General features: G+C 50.9%; 3 pseudogenes across 1 annotated transcript; 1 reads left to right on the forward strand and 2 right to left on the reverse strand.

Moving 5' to 3' along the window:
• The window catches only part of LOC116558187, a 4,485-nt pseudogene extending 3,710 nt beyond the window's left edge, over positions 1–775 (reverse strand).
• A 2,423-nt stretch (positions 776–3,198) lies between these two features.
• LOC116558188 overlaps positions 3,199–11,940 on the forward strand; it is a 31,402-nt pseudogene continuing 22,660 nt past the window's right edge.
• LOC116558240 lies at positions 9,911–11,922 on the reverse strand (annotated as a pseudogene). The gene has a single exon (XR_004271916.1). The product of XR_004271916.1 is annotated as a triple functional domain protein pseudogene (transcript).

An 11,940-nucleotide genomic window follows, 5' to 3' on the forward strand; every position in this document is an offset into this window, starting at 1 on the left:
GAAAGGAAAGGAAAGGAAAGGAAAGGAAAGGAAAGGAAAGGAAAGGAAAGGAAAGGAAAGGAAAAAGGAAGGAAAGAAAGAAAGAAAGAAAGAAAAACAGACCTCCCCAAGCAGGTGGAGGTCTGGAGGACTGGGAAGGGCCTGCCTGGTGCCCCCGTCCCCTCTGTGATCACACATAAAACAAGCTTTCCACGATCCAGGGAGCCCAACCTGAGCATCCTCTCCACCCCAGTCTACCAGTGCTGCCCAGCCACGCACCTCCTCCCCGGGGCCGCCCAGAAAGGCCTTGGCTCTGGCCATATCCGCAGCCTCCACCTTGATGAACCGGTGCTCGGGAAAGCCATACTTGGCATCTCCGGGCTTCTTGGAGTACCCTGGGCCCGCGGGGTTTAGCTCCAAGCGGCTCTCCACCGTCCTCATAGGGATCCTCTAAGTCCAGGTTCTTCTGCTCCCGGTAGGCCCTCAGGATGTCGCTCTCAGTGTAGTCCGGGGTGGGCGGCTGCGGAGGGGGCTTCCGACCGCCGAAGCTCAGGTAGTGCGGTACCCACTTGGCCATTTGGGCGCCTGTCACTCCCAATCCGGCCACTGTCAGAGGGACCCCCACATGCGCTTCTCCAGGCCCCTTACCCCAGGGAGGAGGAGGAAGAGGAGGCGGAGAGGAAGAGCAGGGAAAGAGTAGAAAGGTCAGGTGCGCCCTTTGGCTGGGCTCTGGATGGATAGAGGGAAGGAAAAGGTGAACGAGGGGGAGAAAAAGGAGGCAACGCAGGAGGGAGGAGGACAAACTCACCTTAGTCCGGTTGAGGAAAGCACCGCTGGGGAAGGGGCGCCCCGCAGGGCCTTGAACGCCTCTCGCTGGGGGCCAGGGCTAGGGGCATCCGCGGAGGCGTGCGGAGTTTTCGCGGAGGCGTGCGGAGTTTCCGCGGGCAGCGCGGTTCCCTGGCGCGGCTCGGCAGCCCGCCGCGAAGCTCCGGGATCCCTTCCTGGGTTCTGGAGATCGGAGCCAACGCCGCCTACAGACGCTCCCAGCCCCTTGCCCAGCCTGGACGCCGGGGATCTTAGCGCAGCGGCCTGGCTCCCCAGGGGCACGGGCGCCGCGCGCAAAGTTGGGAGCCGAGACGGTGACCCCGGCGGGAAGCATCCTTTGTCGCGCTCCTCTGGGCTCAGCGGGGAGCCCCAATCCCGCGGCCACCAGCTGGGCCGCCTGGATCCGGCCCAGCCACCAGCACAAAGAGAAATAAAAACCTCCTTCAATCCCCGTTCACGCTTTCGAAAGACTTTCCCCGCCGCCGCCGGCGCGCGGCCGGGAAGTGGGACGCTGGGGAGGAGGCGCTACCGGGCAAGGCCAGGTTCCCACCAGCCGCCGGCCGCGTCCCAGGCAGCAGCGTTAAGGCTCCACCGCCTCCGCTCCCCCTGTGCTCCCCTCGCAGCTGACTGAGACCTTCAGCTGTTCTGGGGAGGGAGGGAGCTGCTGCCCGCGGAGGGAAGGGGGTCCGGGGGCGGCAGTATCCGGGCCGAGGCCATGGCAGCTGGACGCTGACCCCGACGCCCGAGACTGGCCGAAGCAAGCGCGGACGCCGGAGGTGGGGACCCGCTGGGAGAGACACAGCTGGTGAGGGGTAGATGGAGGGGAGGGGGAAATTGACCGGGGAGTGGAGGACTGGACTTGACAGCCAGAAGGGGTGACAGCCAGCAGAGGAGGGTGGGAATGGCCAACATGGAAGGTCGAAATGGAACCGATGTCTGGGGATGAAACTGACCAGGATAGTAGGGTCTGGGGCTCCCATTTGTGCTGTCTCTGTGACCGCATAGTCCCCAGAGCCCTTACCCTTATGACTCCATTTCTGCCTCCCCTCCACCCCTCTCCTGGGATTTACTAGTGAGACTGTAGTCAGCCATGCTTGGCTACATTATGGGGTAACTAAGCTTTTGGGAGCCATCTGGGGAGCTTGGTACTGATTTGCACCTTGCACATGTTTTCCCCTGGAAACCAGAGTCCAAACCAGCAGCCTTTGGAATATGACCCGCTTGGTTGAGGTTGTGAACTGGCTGTGTTCGTGATTTTGCTTCCAGGGGGCAGGGAATGCTATAACCTGGGCAGCAGATGAGTAATTCATTTGCTTGTGTCTGAAGGAGTGCAGGTGATCTGTTTTTATTAGCTGAGCTATGTGGGACTCAGTCTTTCTGTGAGTAGCTTGTGGTGGTAGTAATGAAAGATATTTCATTACAAAAGATATCATTTCTTTCCCTCTCCTGGAGGAAGAATATGTACTGACCTATACGTGTTTTCTATGTTTGTTACACAAGTATGTAGAAATGGCTTACCAAGGGAAGCAGCATACAACAAGACTCCTGAGGTTCTAAGTATGTTTCTCAGGTGATTGTGGGATTTTTTTTTTCTCTAAAACTTGGGACAAGTATCTATTGCAGCAAAAGTTGGTTCAGCCCTACTGAGATGCCTGCTGGAGTTTGACCCTCATACCACCATTCTCTATGAGTGCTCTGATGTAATCTCTTGTTTCCTAGCTGAATAGTTGGGTTAGAAGTGAGGTGTGAATCTGACGATTTTTCCCCCACTTTTTTTTTGGTTCTAAAATCAAGGACCTGTTTTAAGAAAAATAGGCACTCAAGGCAGTTTATAAGATATTTTTAGGGCTGGGTATAGTGGCTCACGGCTGGAGTGCAGGGGTGAGATCTCGGCTCACTGCAACTGCTGCCTCCTGGGCTCAAGCTATCCTCCCACTAGCCTCTCAAGTAGCTGGGATTACAGGTGCATGCCACCATGCCGAGCTAATTTCTTGTGGAGATGACATTTTGCCATGTAGCCCAGGCTGGTCTTGAATTCCCAGACTCAAGTGATCCTCCACCTTGGCCTCTCAAAGTGCTGGGATTACAGGCATAAGCCACTGCAGCTGGCCATTATTTTATATAATAAGGATATGAATCTTGTTTTTTTGTTGTTGTTGTTTGTTTGTTTGTTTTGCTTTTTTTTGGTTTTGTTTGTTTTTTGTTTTTATAGCTACAGGTTTGTTTTTCTTTTCTTAAAACCCTTCATTCTACAGCTGTTATTCATTCTACAGAAATCAAAATTGTCCCTGTATTTGCTCCTGTGGTTTCTTTTGTTACTTATAAAAGCATTTAAGGTTATGAGGATTTAAAGTTCTGATACTCCCTGACGCTGTCTAAAGGCAGTTGTAGAGGATGAAAGTGAACCTGACAAATGAGTCTCTTCCAGCCCCGGTGACTGTGACAAGCCAGCTTGTTGACCAGGACAGGCATGCATCTCTGTGGCTGGTGTCCCATACAGCTGGGTGAGGGGCCAAGTTAGGACGTCCAGCTCAAGGCCAGGGCCAGCCCTCAGCCCTGGGGAAATGAGTCAGGTGGATCTGGTTTGCTGCAAAACAGGCCACCTCCTCACATTGGTTTTCCTTTTAGCTCTAGCCAACCGGGGTCCTTGGGCTGAAAGAATGCACCAGAGGCCTGGCAGTGTGATGCCAGAATGTGAAGATGGCATCTGACTGCGGGGTGGTGAAGCATTGCTTGCAGACCATTTGGAACAAGCCAACAGTGGTGAGTGCCCATCATCCTGCAGTCCCAGCCCCAGCACTCCTCTGGGGTCCCATTAGAGCTGCTGTAACTCACTGCCATATTGACAGGGCACTTTCTCTTGCCTGGTTTTGTTTGCTCCTCACTGTGACCCTGTGTGGGAGGCAGGGCCTATTTGTGAGTGTACCCATTTTCCAGCAGAGGAGATGGAGGCTCAGAGAGGTTAGGGTTTCACTCCCCTGAGGCTGTCTGGTTGCTGTGGCAGACAGGATGAGATCCTCCGTGCCTGCTGCTCTGTGTGCCCCACGCTGCCTCCCGGGCCTCTGGGCAGATTCCACCTCTCACCCTAGACAAGAGGCCAGTGGGTTGGCAGTGCCCATTTCCAGCACTGGGCACATGGGGACAGCTCTGTCCTTGGTTGCTGACTCCAAAAAGTACATGATGAGCTTTTCAGGCACTTGCTGCCTGTTTGATGTTTTGTTCTCTCCTCACTCCTCTCAAACAGGCAAACCACTGATTGAGATCCTGGAGCACGGTTGCCATTTAAAATGATTTCCAACTGTAACTACACTGGAGAAGCTAGCACTGACTTTTCATCTCTTGGTGCTAAATATAGCATATTAATGTGGGGCATAGTCTAAGGTGACAAGCCCCGGGTGCGTTCCTCATGGTCCCGAGCCCTCTTGGGAGACGCCCTGCTGACCATGCCAGCTGAACGCAGAGCTGCTGCCCTGGGCTCACTCAGGGTCATGCTGGCCATCATGTGGTATGGGCTATGTTTGAGTGAACTTTGAGTTCTAAAAAATTTGTCAGTGGCTGCTAGTGCTCCTGGAGTAAGAGAAGAAAACTCAGCACTATTCTTTTTTTTTTCTTTTTTTTTTTTTTGAGCAAGAGCTGCCCAGGCTGGACTGCAATGGCATGATCTCAGCTCACTGCAACCTCCGCCTCTGGGTTCAAGCAATACTCCTACCTCAGCCTCCCGAGTAGCTGGGATTACAGGCGTGTGCTACCATGCCAGGCTAATTTTGTATTTTTAGTAGAGACGAGGTTTCTCCATGTTGGTCAGGCTGGTCTTGAACTCCGGACCTCAGGTGATCCACCCGCCTCAGCTTCCCAAAGTGCTGGGATTACAGATGTGAGCCATTGCACTGGCAACACTATTCTTTTAGAAACAGTTTGTGAATTATTCGCTGGAAAACTGCCTTCTGTGGCCATACTTGCCTTTTTTTTTTTTTTTTTTTGGAGACAGTGTCTGGCTCTGTTGCCTAGGCTGGAGTGCGGTGGCGCAATTATGGCTCACTGCAGCCTCGACCGCCTTGGGTTCCAGTGATCTTCCCACTTCAGCCTCCTGAGTAACTGGAACCACAGATGTGTCCCAGCATGCCTGGCTATGTTTTGTATTTTTTGTAGAGATAGGGTTTTTAGCATGTTGCCCAGTCTGGTCTTGAACTCCTGGGCTAAAGTTATCCTCCTGCCTCCCATTGTGCTGTGATTACAGGTGTGGGCTACCACCACGGGCTGAAACTACTTTCAGATTTGGTTTCTAATTTGCCTTCAGTCTTGTTTTTAATACTACTTCCTGTTTCCAGGTTTAATGTGTGTCCAGTGAGGACTTTAAAACTTCCCTGATTGGCCAGTCTTGTCATGGCCCAGCCCTCTCTTGCTGTGGCTCCATGCACAGTACCTTTGACCCTCTGAGGTACTGTGCTGAGATGCTGAAGGCAGTCTGGGAACTTGAGCATCCTGGGATTTGGGTGCCTACAGGGGTCCTGGAGTTGATACCCCCTCAGATACCAAAGGACAACTGTATTAGCTTGACTAGGTTCAAACTGGTTTCTGTAAATGCAGCTGAGTCACAGGCTTTCCTTGGTCTCACCCAGAAATGCTAGTTTCTTCTCCATGGGTGGAAAGTCAGTTGACATCAAGAAGAGAGCCTGGGCATTCTTCCCCAAGAGCTGCAGGAACCAACTAGAATTTCCATGACCTCTGGGCCAGGTAGGGGTCTTAGTGCCTAGGCTTATCAGAAGATTGGCTTTGGGGTGGCCGTGCCTCTTAACTTGCCCAAAAGGCAGAGGAAGCACAGTGTGGGTGTGCCTTCAGAAGTGGGCGGGGCATTTGTTTCTCTGTCCCACCCACCTCTCTGCTGTACTGATGTGACTCTGTGATTTCACTTAAGCCTCAGTTTCCTAAGGTGTTGTGAGCATTGATGTGAAATTGACCTGTGCCACGTGGAGTGCTGCTTGGGCAGGAGCCAAGGTTCTGTAACCTGTAAAGCACAGTGTGTTGTAGTGAGTCACACTCCCTTCCCTCCCTGTGGTGCCCCAGCGCTGCTCATGCAGGGTGGAGAGCCAGGATGTGACAGGGGAACGTGGTCATGATCATATCCCTGGTTAGACATAATACAGAAAAGGGCAAGTGGGTTTCCAACTGTGTGGAGTGTGAACTTGTGTACTTGTATACTACGTATACAAATTTCTTGTGTTCTTTCTCTTAGAAATCCCTTCCCTGCAACATATGCAAAGACTTTGTCACCACAGTGGGTGACATGCTGAAAGACAATGCCACCGAGGTGAGCGGCTGTGAGTGGGGATGGGGCCTGAGCTGCGGGCATGGGCACTGGTTCCTAAGAGAGCTGTGATTTCAGTGTCTAAAGAGCCATGGTGGAGGCCTGAGGGTGGCAGATGTCTTCTACAAAGGACCAAGGAGAAAAGATTTTAGACTTTATGAGCCAACTACTGTCCCTGTCACACAGTCTCTCTTTAACAATGCCTTAAGAATGTAAAAACCACTCTGAGTTCTGAGTTGTACAAAAATAAGCTGAAGGGCCTGCTTTGCTGACCCTGGGACTAAATGCCCAGTTAATTGAGATGTCATGTTGCTGCCACTAATACCTAGGTCCAGTTTGGCCCTCTCTGCTTAGAATTCCCCATGCCTGCGAGAGAGCAGGTCGGAGGACCTTCATTTTGAATGTCATGTCTGCTTTTGCCTGATGGATCTGATAGAGCCGGAGCTAACCATAGCCAAGTCCTTTTTCCCGAGGGCTGGTTATTTTCTAGGCTCGATGTTTCTGGTAGCTATTGAGGGCTTCTTGCCTTCAGCCTGTTTATTTCCAGGGAGGAAAGCCCTTCCTGATTCTGACCTGGTGTCCTCTCATAGGAGGAGATCCTTTCCTTATTTACTTGGTGAAGACCCGCGACTGGCTTCCTAAACTGAACATGTCTGCTTCGTGCAAGGAGATAGTGGACTCCTACCTCCCAGTCATCCTGGACATCATTAAAGGAGAAATGGTAAGTGATGGGGGAATAGGCTTTTCTCTGAAGGTGTTTCTGGGACCCACGAAAGGCAGTGGCCCAGAGTAGACTGATTAAAATGGAAAGTCTGTTCACAGCTCTGGAATTCCTCAACAGCATTTTGCTACAGTTTGGCATCCAGAATAGCTTTGGCACAGCAGGCCCCTCTGAATGTAACTTGCCCTGGGGTTAGTGAGGGTGCGGCTGCTGGGGACTGGTCAGATTGCTGCAGGAATGTAAACCCACATAACCTTCAGAGCTGTGAGTTGGATCGATCATGTCCTATCTTTAACTGACCCCTGTAAGCAAGCACAAAACTTCACTTCTGTGAATTTATTTCTGTGAACTTATAATTAAGGAATAATCCAGGGAATGTACTTGGGTGTTCAGCTACAAAGATGCTCATCTTTCATTCATTAAGTATGTATTATACACAGACCCTGTGCCACCAACTGGATTTTCAGCAAAGAACATGGAGCTAGCTTTGTGGAATTTGGAAAGGCCTTGACAAAGAAGAGGTGTTTTAAGTAACTGAAGAGGAGCAGCAGGGCAGGACTGTCCCAAGATAGGACCAAGGTTGTGATGAGGGAGGCAGGGGTTATGTGGCAAGGCCTTCTAGGCCATTTTCAAGAATTGCAGATGAAGTCCTTGGAGTGCCATGATTGTAAGGGGGTTTCAGTGGGCTTGGTCTCAGTCTAGGTCCCGATGATGGGGAGCTGCAAGCAGGGAAGCCTTTAGGACCCTCAGGAGGCCATTGCCTTGTGAGTGAGATATGATGTGGACAGCGGAATTGGCAGATGCAAATTCCCTTTTGGAGGATTAAATGGACTGGACTTGCTCATGAGAGGGATGTAGAGGAGAGGAAGAGCTCCAAATGTCTCCTGGGTTTCCGTGAAGATGAAGGTGGAGTTATTTGCTAAAATGGAGCTGATCAGGCAGGATAGAATGAGGGGTAAGTTTGAGATGTCTGGGGGTAGGCATGGGTACAAAAGTCCAGGTAAACACTTGGGAGGCATCAGTATAAGGAAGGTGTTGAAACCCATTGTGTTAGCTCATTTTGCAGGGAAGTGGCTTAGAATTGCTGACTCTCCTCCTCCAACCAGAAGCTCCTATTCCTATTCCTTTATTTTTGAGACAGAGTCTCACTGTCTTCCAGGCTGGAGTGCAATGGCACAATCTTGGCTCACTGCAACCTCTGCTTCCTGGGTTCAAGCAATTCTTCCACCTCAGCCTCTTGAGTAGCTGGGACCACAAGCACCTGCCATCATGCCCAGCTAATTTTTGTATTTTTGTAGAGACAGGGTTTCACCATGTTCGCCAGGCTAGTCTTGAACTCCTGACCTCAGGTCATCCACCCATATCAGCCTTCCAAAGTGTTGGGATTACAGGTGTAAGCCACCACACCTGCCCTCCTGTTCCTTTAAAGAAGGGTTGAGGGGAGCAGAGGTAACATTTGGGAAGCCTGTATTAGTCCATTTTCATGCTGCTAATAAAGACATACCAGAGACTGGGTAATTTATAAAAAAAGAATAAAAAGGTTTAATGGACTCACAGTTCCACATGGCTGGGGAGGCCTCATGATCATGGCAGAAGGTGAAGGAGGAGAAAAGCCACATCTTACATGGCAGCAGGCAAGCGAGTGTGTGCAGGGGAACTGCCCTTTATAAAACCATCAGATCTCATGAGACTTGCTAAACAGCATGGGAAAACCTACCCCTTTTTTTTTCCAGGAAAAGTTGTACTTTATTTTCAACTCAAATTCAAGGACTTATATTAATGTAACTTTAGAAATATTCTGGCAGTGGGCTAAAAGCCAGCATGGCCCCGATCTCTACATGCAAAGGCTCCATGAGCGGAAGCCCACCGCTGTCAAAACACACGGGCAGCTTCGCCAGAAATGGAAATGGACACTTTTGGCTTTTGGCCAAAATCTGAAAATCCTCTGCCTTTCTCTTCAGATTTCTGGAGAAACAACAGCCTAATTCTTCCCATTTCTTAAGGAAGTGACAGTAAGCTCACATTTAGACCCCAAGAAATCCGGAACATGGCTTGGCCTATAATTTATCAGGGAGCTGATCAGTATCTGTATCCTCTTGCAGCTTCATTAGCTCCATGGAATGACTAACCCTCTGGAGTCTGAGGATGGCCTCCAGGAGGTGTCACGACACAAGGAAGAAGGCAGAGATGGCAAAGGAAGGAAGAAACTGGAATGTTCCAAAATTAGTGATCTTCTCTAGACTGATGTCATATCTCACTACACCACCCTGGAAGTGAGGAGAACACTCATGATTTCTGAGTCCTAGGTAAAATCTTCATTTCCTCTTCAGGTGCTGATGGACTGGAAATGCCCCAAGAGACAGTGACCATGTGCTGAAGGCACAGCTGACAAGGTAGATCACACACATTAACGGGCAGCAGAGACACAGAGACAGCACTCCAGGGCCACTTCCAGCAGGTGTCTGCTGCCCACACCCTACTGAGTCCTACCTTTGTGGTTGAAGATGCCCTCCATTTCCATGCTACTTCTGGAGTGGGTGATACACAGTGAGCCACAAGGGACCAGGCCTTCTGCCACTTGGGAGCGGTCCATGATCCACACCAGACACCAGTCAGGCTTGTCATGCAGCCACTCCAGAACTTCCACGGTCTGGCCACAGCGGATGGTCGGCTCATTGCTGTTGCAAGCAGTGAAGCTGTGGATCACCACTGTCAGCTCACAGCCAACAGAAAGCTTATCACTGTACAGCATGTTCTGAGACGTCCGCAAGGTGATGGATATCGTATCAGGCTGGCTGCTGCCATCTCCTTGGCTGTCCAGATCTTCTCCATCCCTCTTTCCCTTCTGTCTTGTGGTGGGGGCAGTCTTGGGGATGTGAATGGGCTCCTTCAGGGCTCCCTTCAGGTGGATTGTCCACTCCTGGATGACTTTGCGGATGTGCTTTATCCAGTCCTGTTTGTTCTCTATACTGGAAGCCTTAAGGACGATTTTATTATCTGAAGTTGGCATTCTCCCCACCCACAGTGCCAATTTGCAAGGGTCTCCTTCAAAGTGTTCTGTGACACCCAACTCTGAGGTAAACAATGTATCCATACATTCCGGGAGGTCTCTTACATAAGCCTTTTCAGTTTGAATGAGCTCAGCCATTATGAACTCTTTCCTGTGGGCAGATTTCCACTTCTCTTCATTAAGTTCATGAGCAGCATCTCGAAGCTTCACCTCTGAGCCAGGGATACTGGCTGGAATGATATCTAGCTGGAGACTTTTACTCAATTTGTTGGAATCTGAAGAAATCCCCAGGGCTTTCTCCAAAGAGGTCCTGTACTTCTCCATCTGCAGAGATAAATCTCTGCGCCTCTTATCCACAGCAGTAACATTTTTTTATCTCTGCCGCATGGGCATGCCCTTTTTCACAAGAGCCATCAGCCAGCTGTATCAATAGCTTCACCCTCTCTTTGGTTTGCTTTGCAGGTATCTGGAACTCCTCCTGCTCTTTTAGGAGCTCCTGGGTGTGCTGTATACTGGAGACTGTGGAGGTGTGCGTGGAAAGGTAGAACTCACCATTGTCATGGATCTATTCCAAAGCCTGCTTGGCACTCCTCTCAAAAACCACATACTGCTGACACTGGTCCAGCTGTCTCTTCCTCATGGTCCAATAATGCAATACCCTGTTCTCCCGTTGGAAGAGCTCATTCAAGATATTTTTCACTTGCTGCTCAGGAGCTTTGATGTGCGTCACCATTCCTGACATGTTCACACTGTTCCTGCGCATGTATCTCAGGAAGACATCTGCATTCCTCCGAGCAAGTGTGCAAGCCTTCTGGAATGCCTCCTTCTGCTCCAGGTGCTTGCTGATCATGGGCGTCACACGGTCCGTCTTGGAGTTGGGGCCCAGTTTATCTGCCCCACCACGCCAGTCTTCTTCTCTCTTGTACTCCTGTTCCAGGCTCTCAAGGACGCTGCACCTGCTCCGAGGTTTTGTAGAAAGCGACAGAGGCATTGACAAGCTTGAGGTGATCTTCCATCCTAAGCATGAGCTGCTGCCAGTGTGACGCCACCTTCTCAGCACAGTTCCGGATCATGTCCATGTCGTAGTGGTTGGCCTGCAGCATGGCTTCCGCCTTCTGCTGCACGTGCAGCGCGCTCTGATGTGTTTTCTCGATGGCATGCTGGAACTGCTCGTGCTCTCGTTGGAGCTGCTCAGCCTCTTGTAATGAGCTGGTAGGTCCAGCACTTAACATCGACTCTCCGCTGCGGATCCAACCCAGCACCTGCTTCACTTCTGCCTGCAGGTGGCGCAGCTGCACGCACTGCTCCAGGTGTTTCCGATGCTGCTCTGCGGCTAAATCCAATTCCTGCTGTTTTTAATGAAGAAACTCCAGCAGGTCCTGGACGCGGGTTGCCATATCTACATCTCTGTCACAAAGCAGCTCTACTCCAGAGGCCTGGACCTCATTGACGTACTGCAAAAGATCTTGTCCTTGACGGATGATGTCAAAAGTCAAGTTGTTCATGGTCAAGGCTTTGTCTGCATGGTGCTGGAGGCGCTGCTCTGCGATCGTGAGATCTTCTGTGTCGAAGTCATTCATTTGCTGAGAAAGTTCATCATTCCAAGACTCCAGGTCTGAGATAATGTCGATGGCGTCCCTCTCGAAGATGCGCAGCTACAGGAAGAGCTCCAGCTTGATCTTGCGCTCCTGGAAGAGCTCCTCCATCTGCGACTGCACCTCGTCCAGCTGCTGCAGCACCGTCTCGATGTGGTTGATGGAGCTGTTGTGGGGGGTCTTGTTACTGGAGATGGCAGAGTCCCTGTGAGAGCACACAGACGAACAGGAATTGGATGAGAAAGTCACATTGTTAGATACCAGATCCGGCCACGCAAATCTTCACGGGAAGAGCGCTGGCAGGAAGCTGCACTGCTTGTCTCAGAAAATGGAATGGGCTACTCCCCTGCCAAACACTATTAGGCTTCCTCCTCGGAGCAACGCTGCCGAATCTGAGGATACACTGAAGCATTTCTCTGGCATTTTCTGAAGTCACTCTGTAAGAAGGCTGATAATTATAGAAAATTACTTTAGAGTTGTATTTTTAGCCACTTTTCTCCTTAAG

The sequence above is a fragment of the Sapajus apella genome, unplaced genomic scaffold (assembly GCF_009761245.1).
Source record: "Sapajus apella isolate SASKATOON/1434 unplaced genomic scaffold, GSC_monkey_1.0 scaffold21, whole genome shotgun sequence".
Classification (NCBI taxonomy): Eukaryota; Metazoa; Chordata; class Mammalia; order Primates; family Cebidae; genus Sapajus; species Sapajus apella.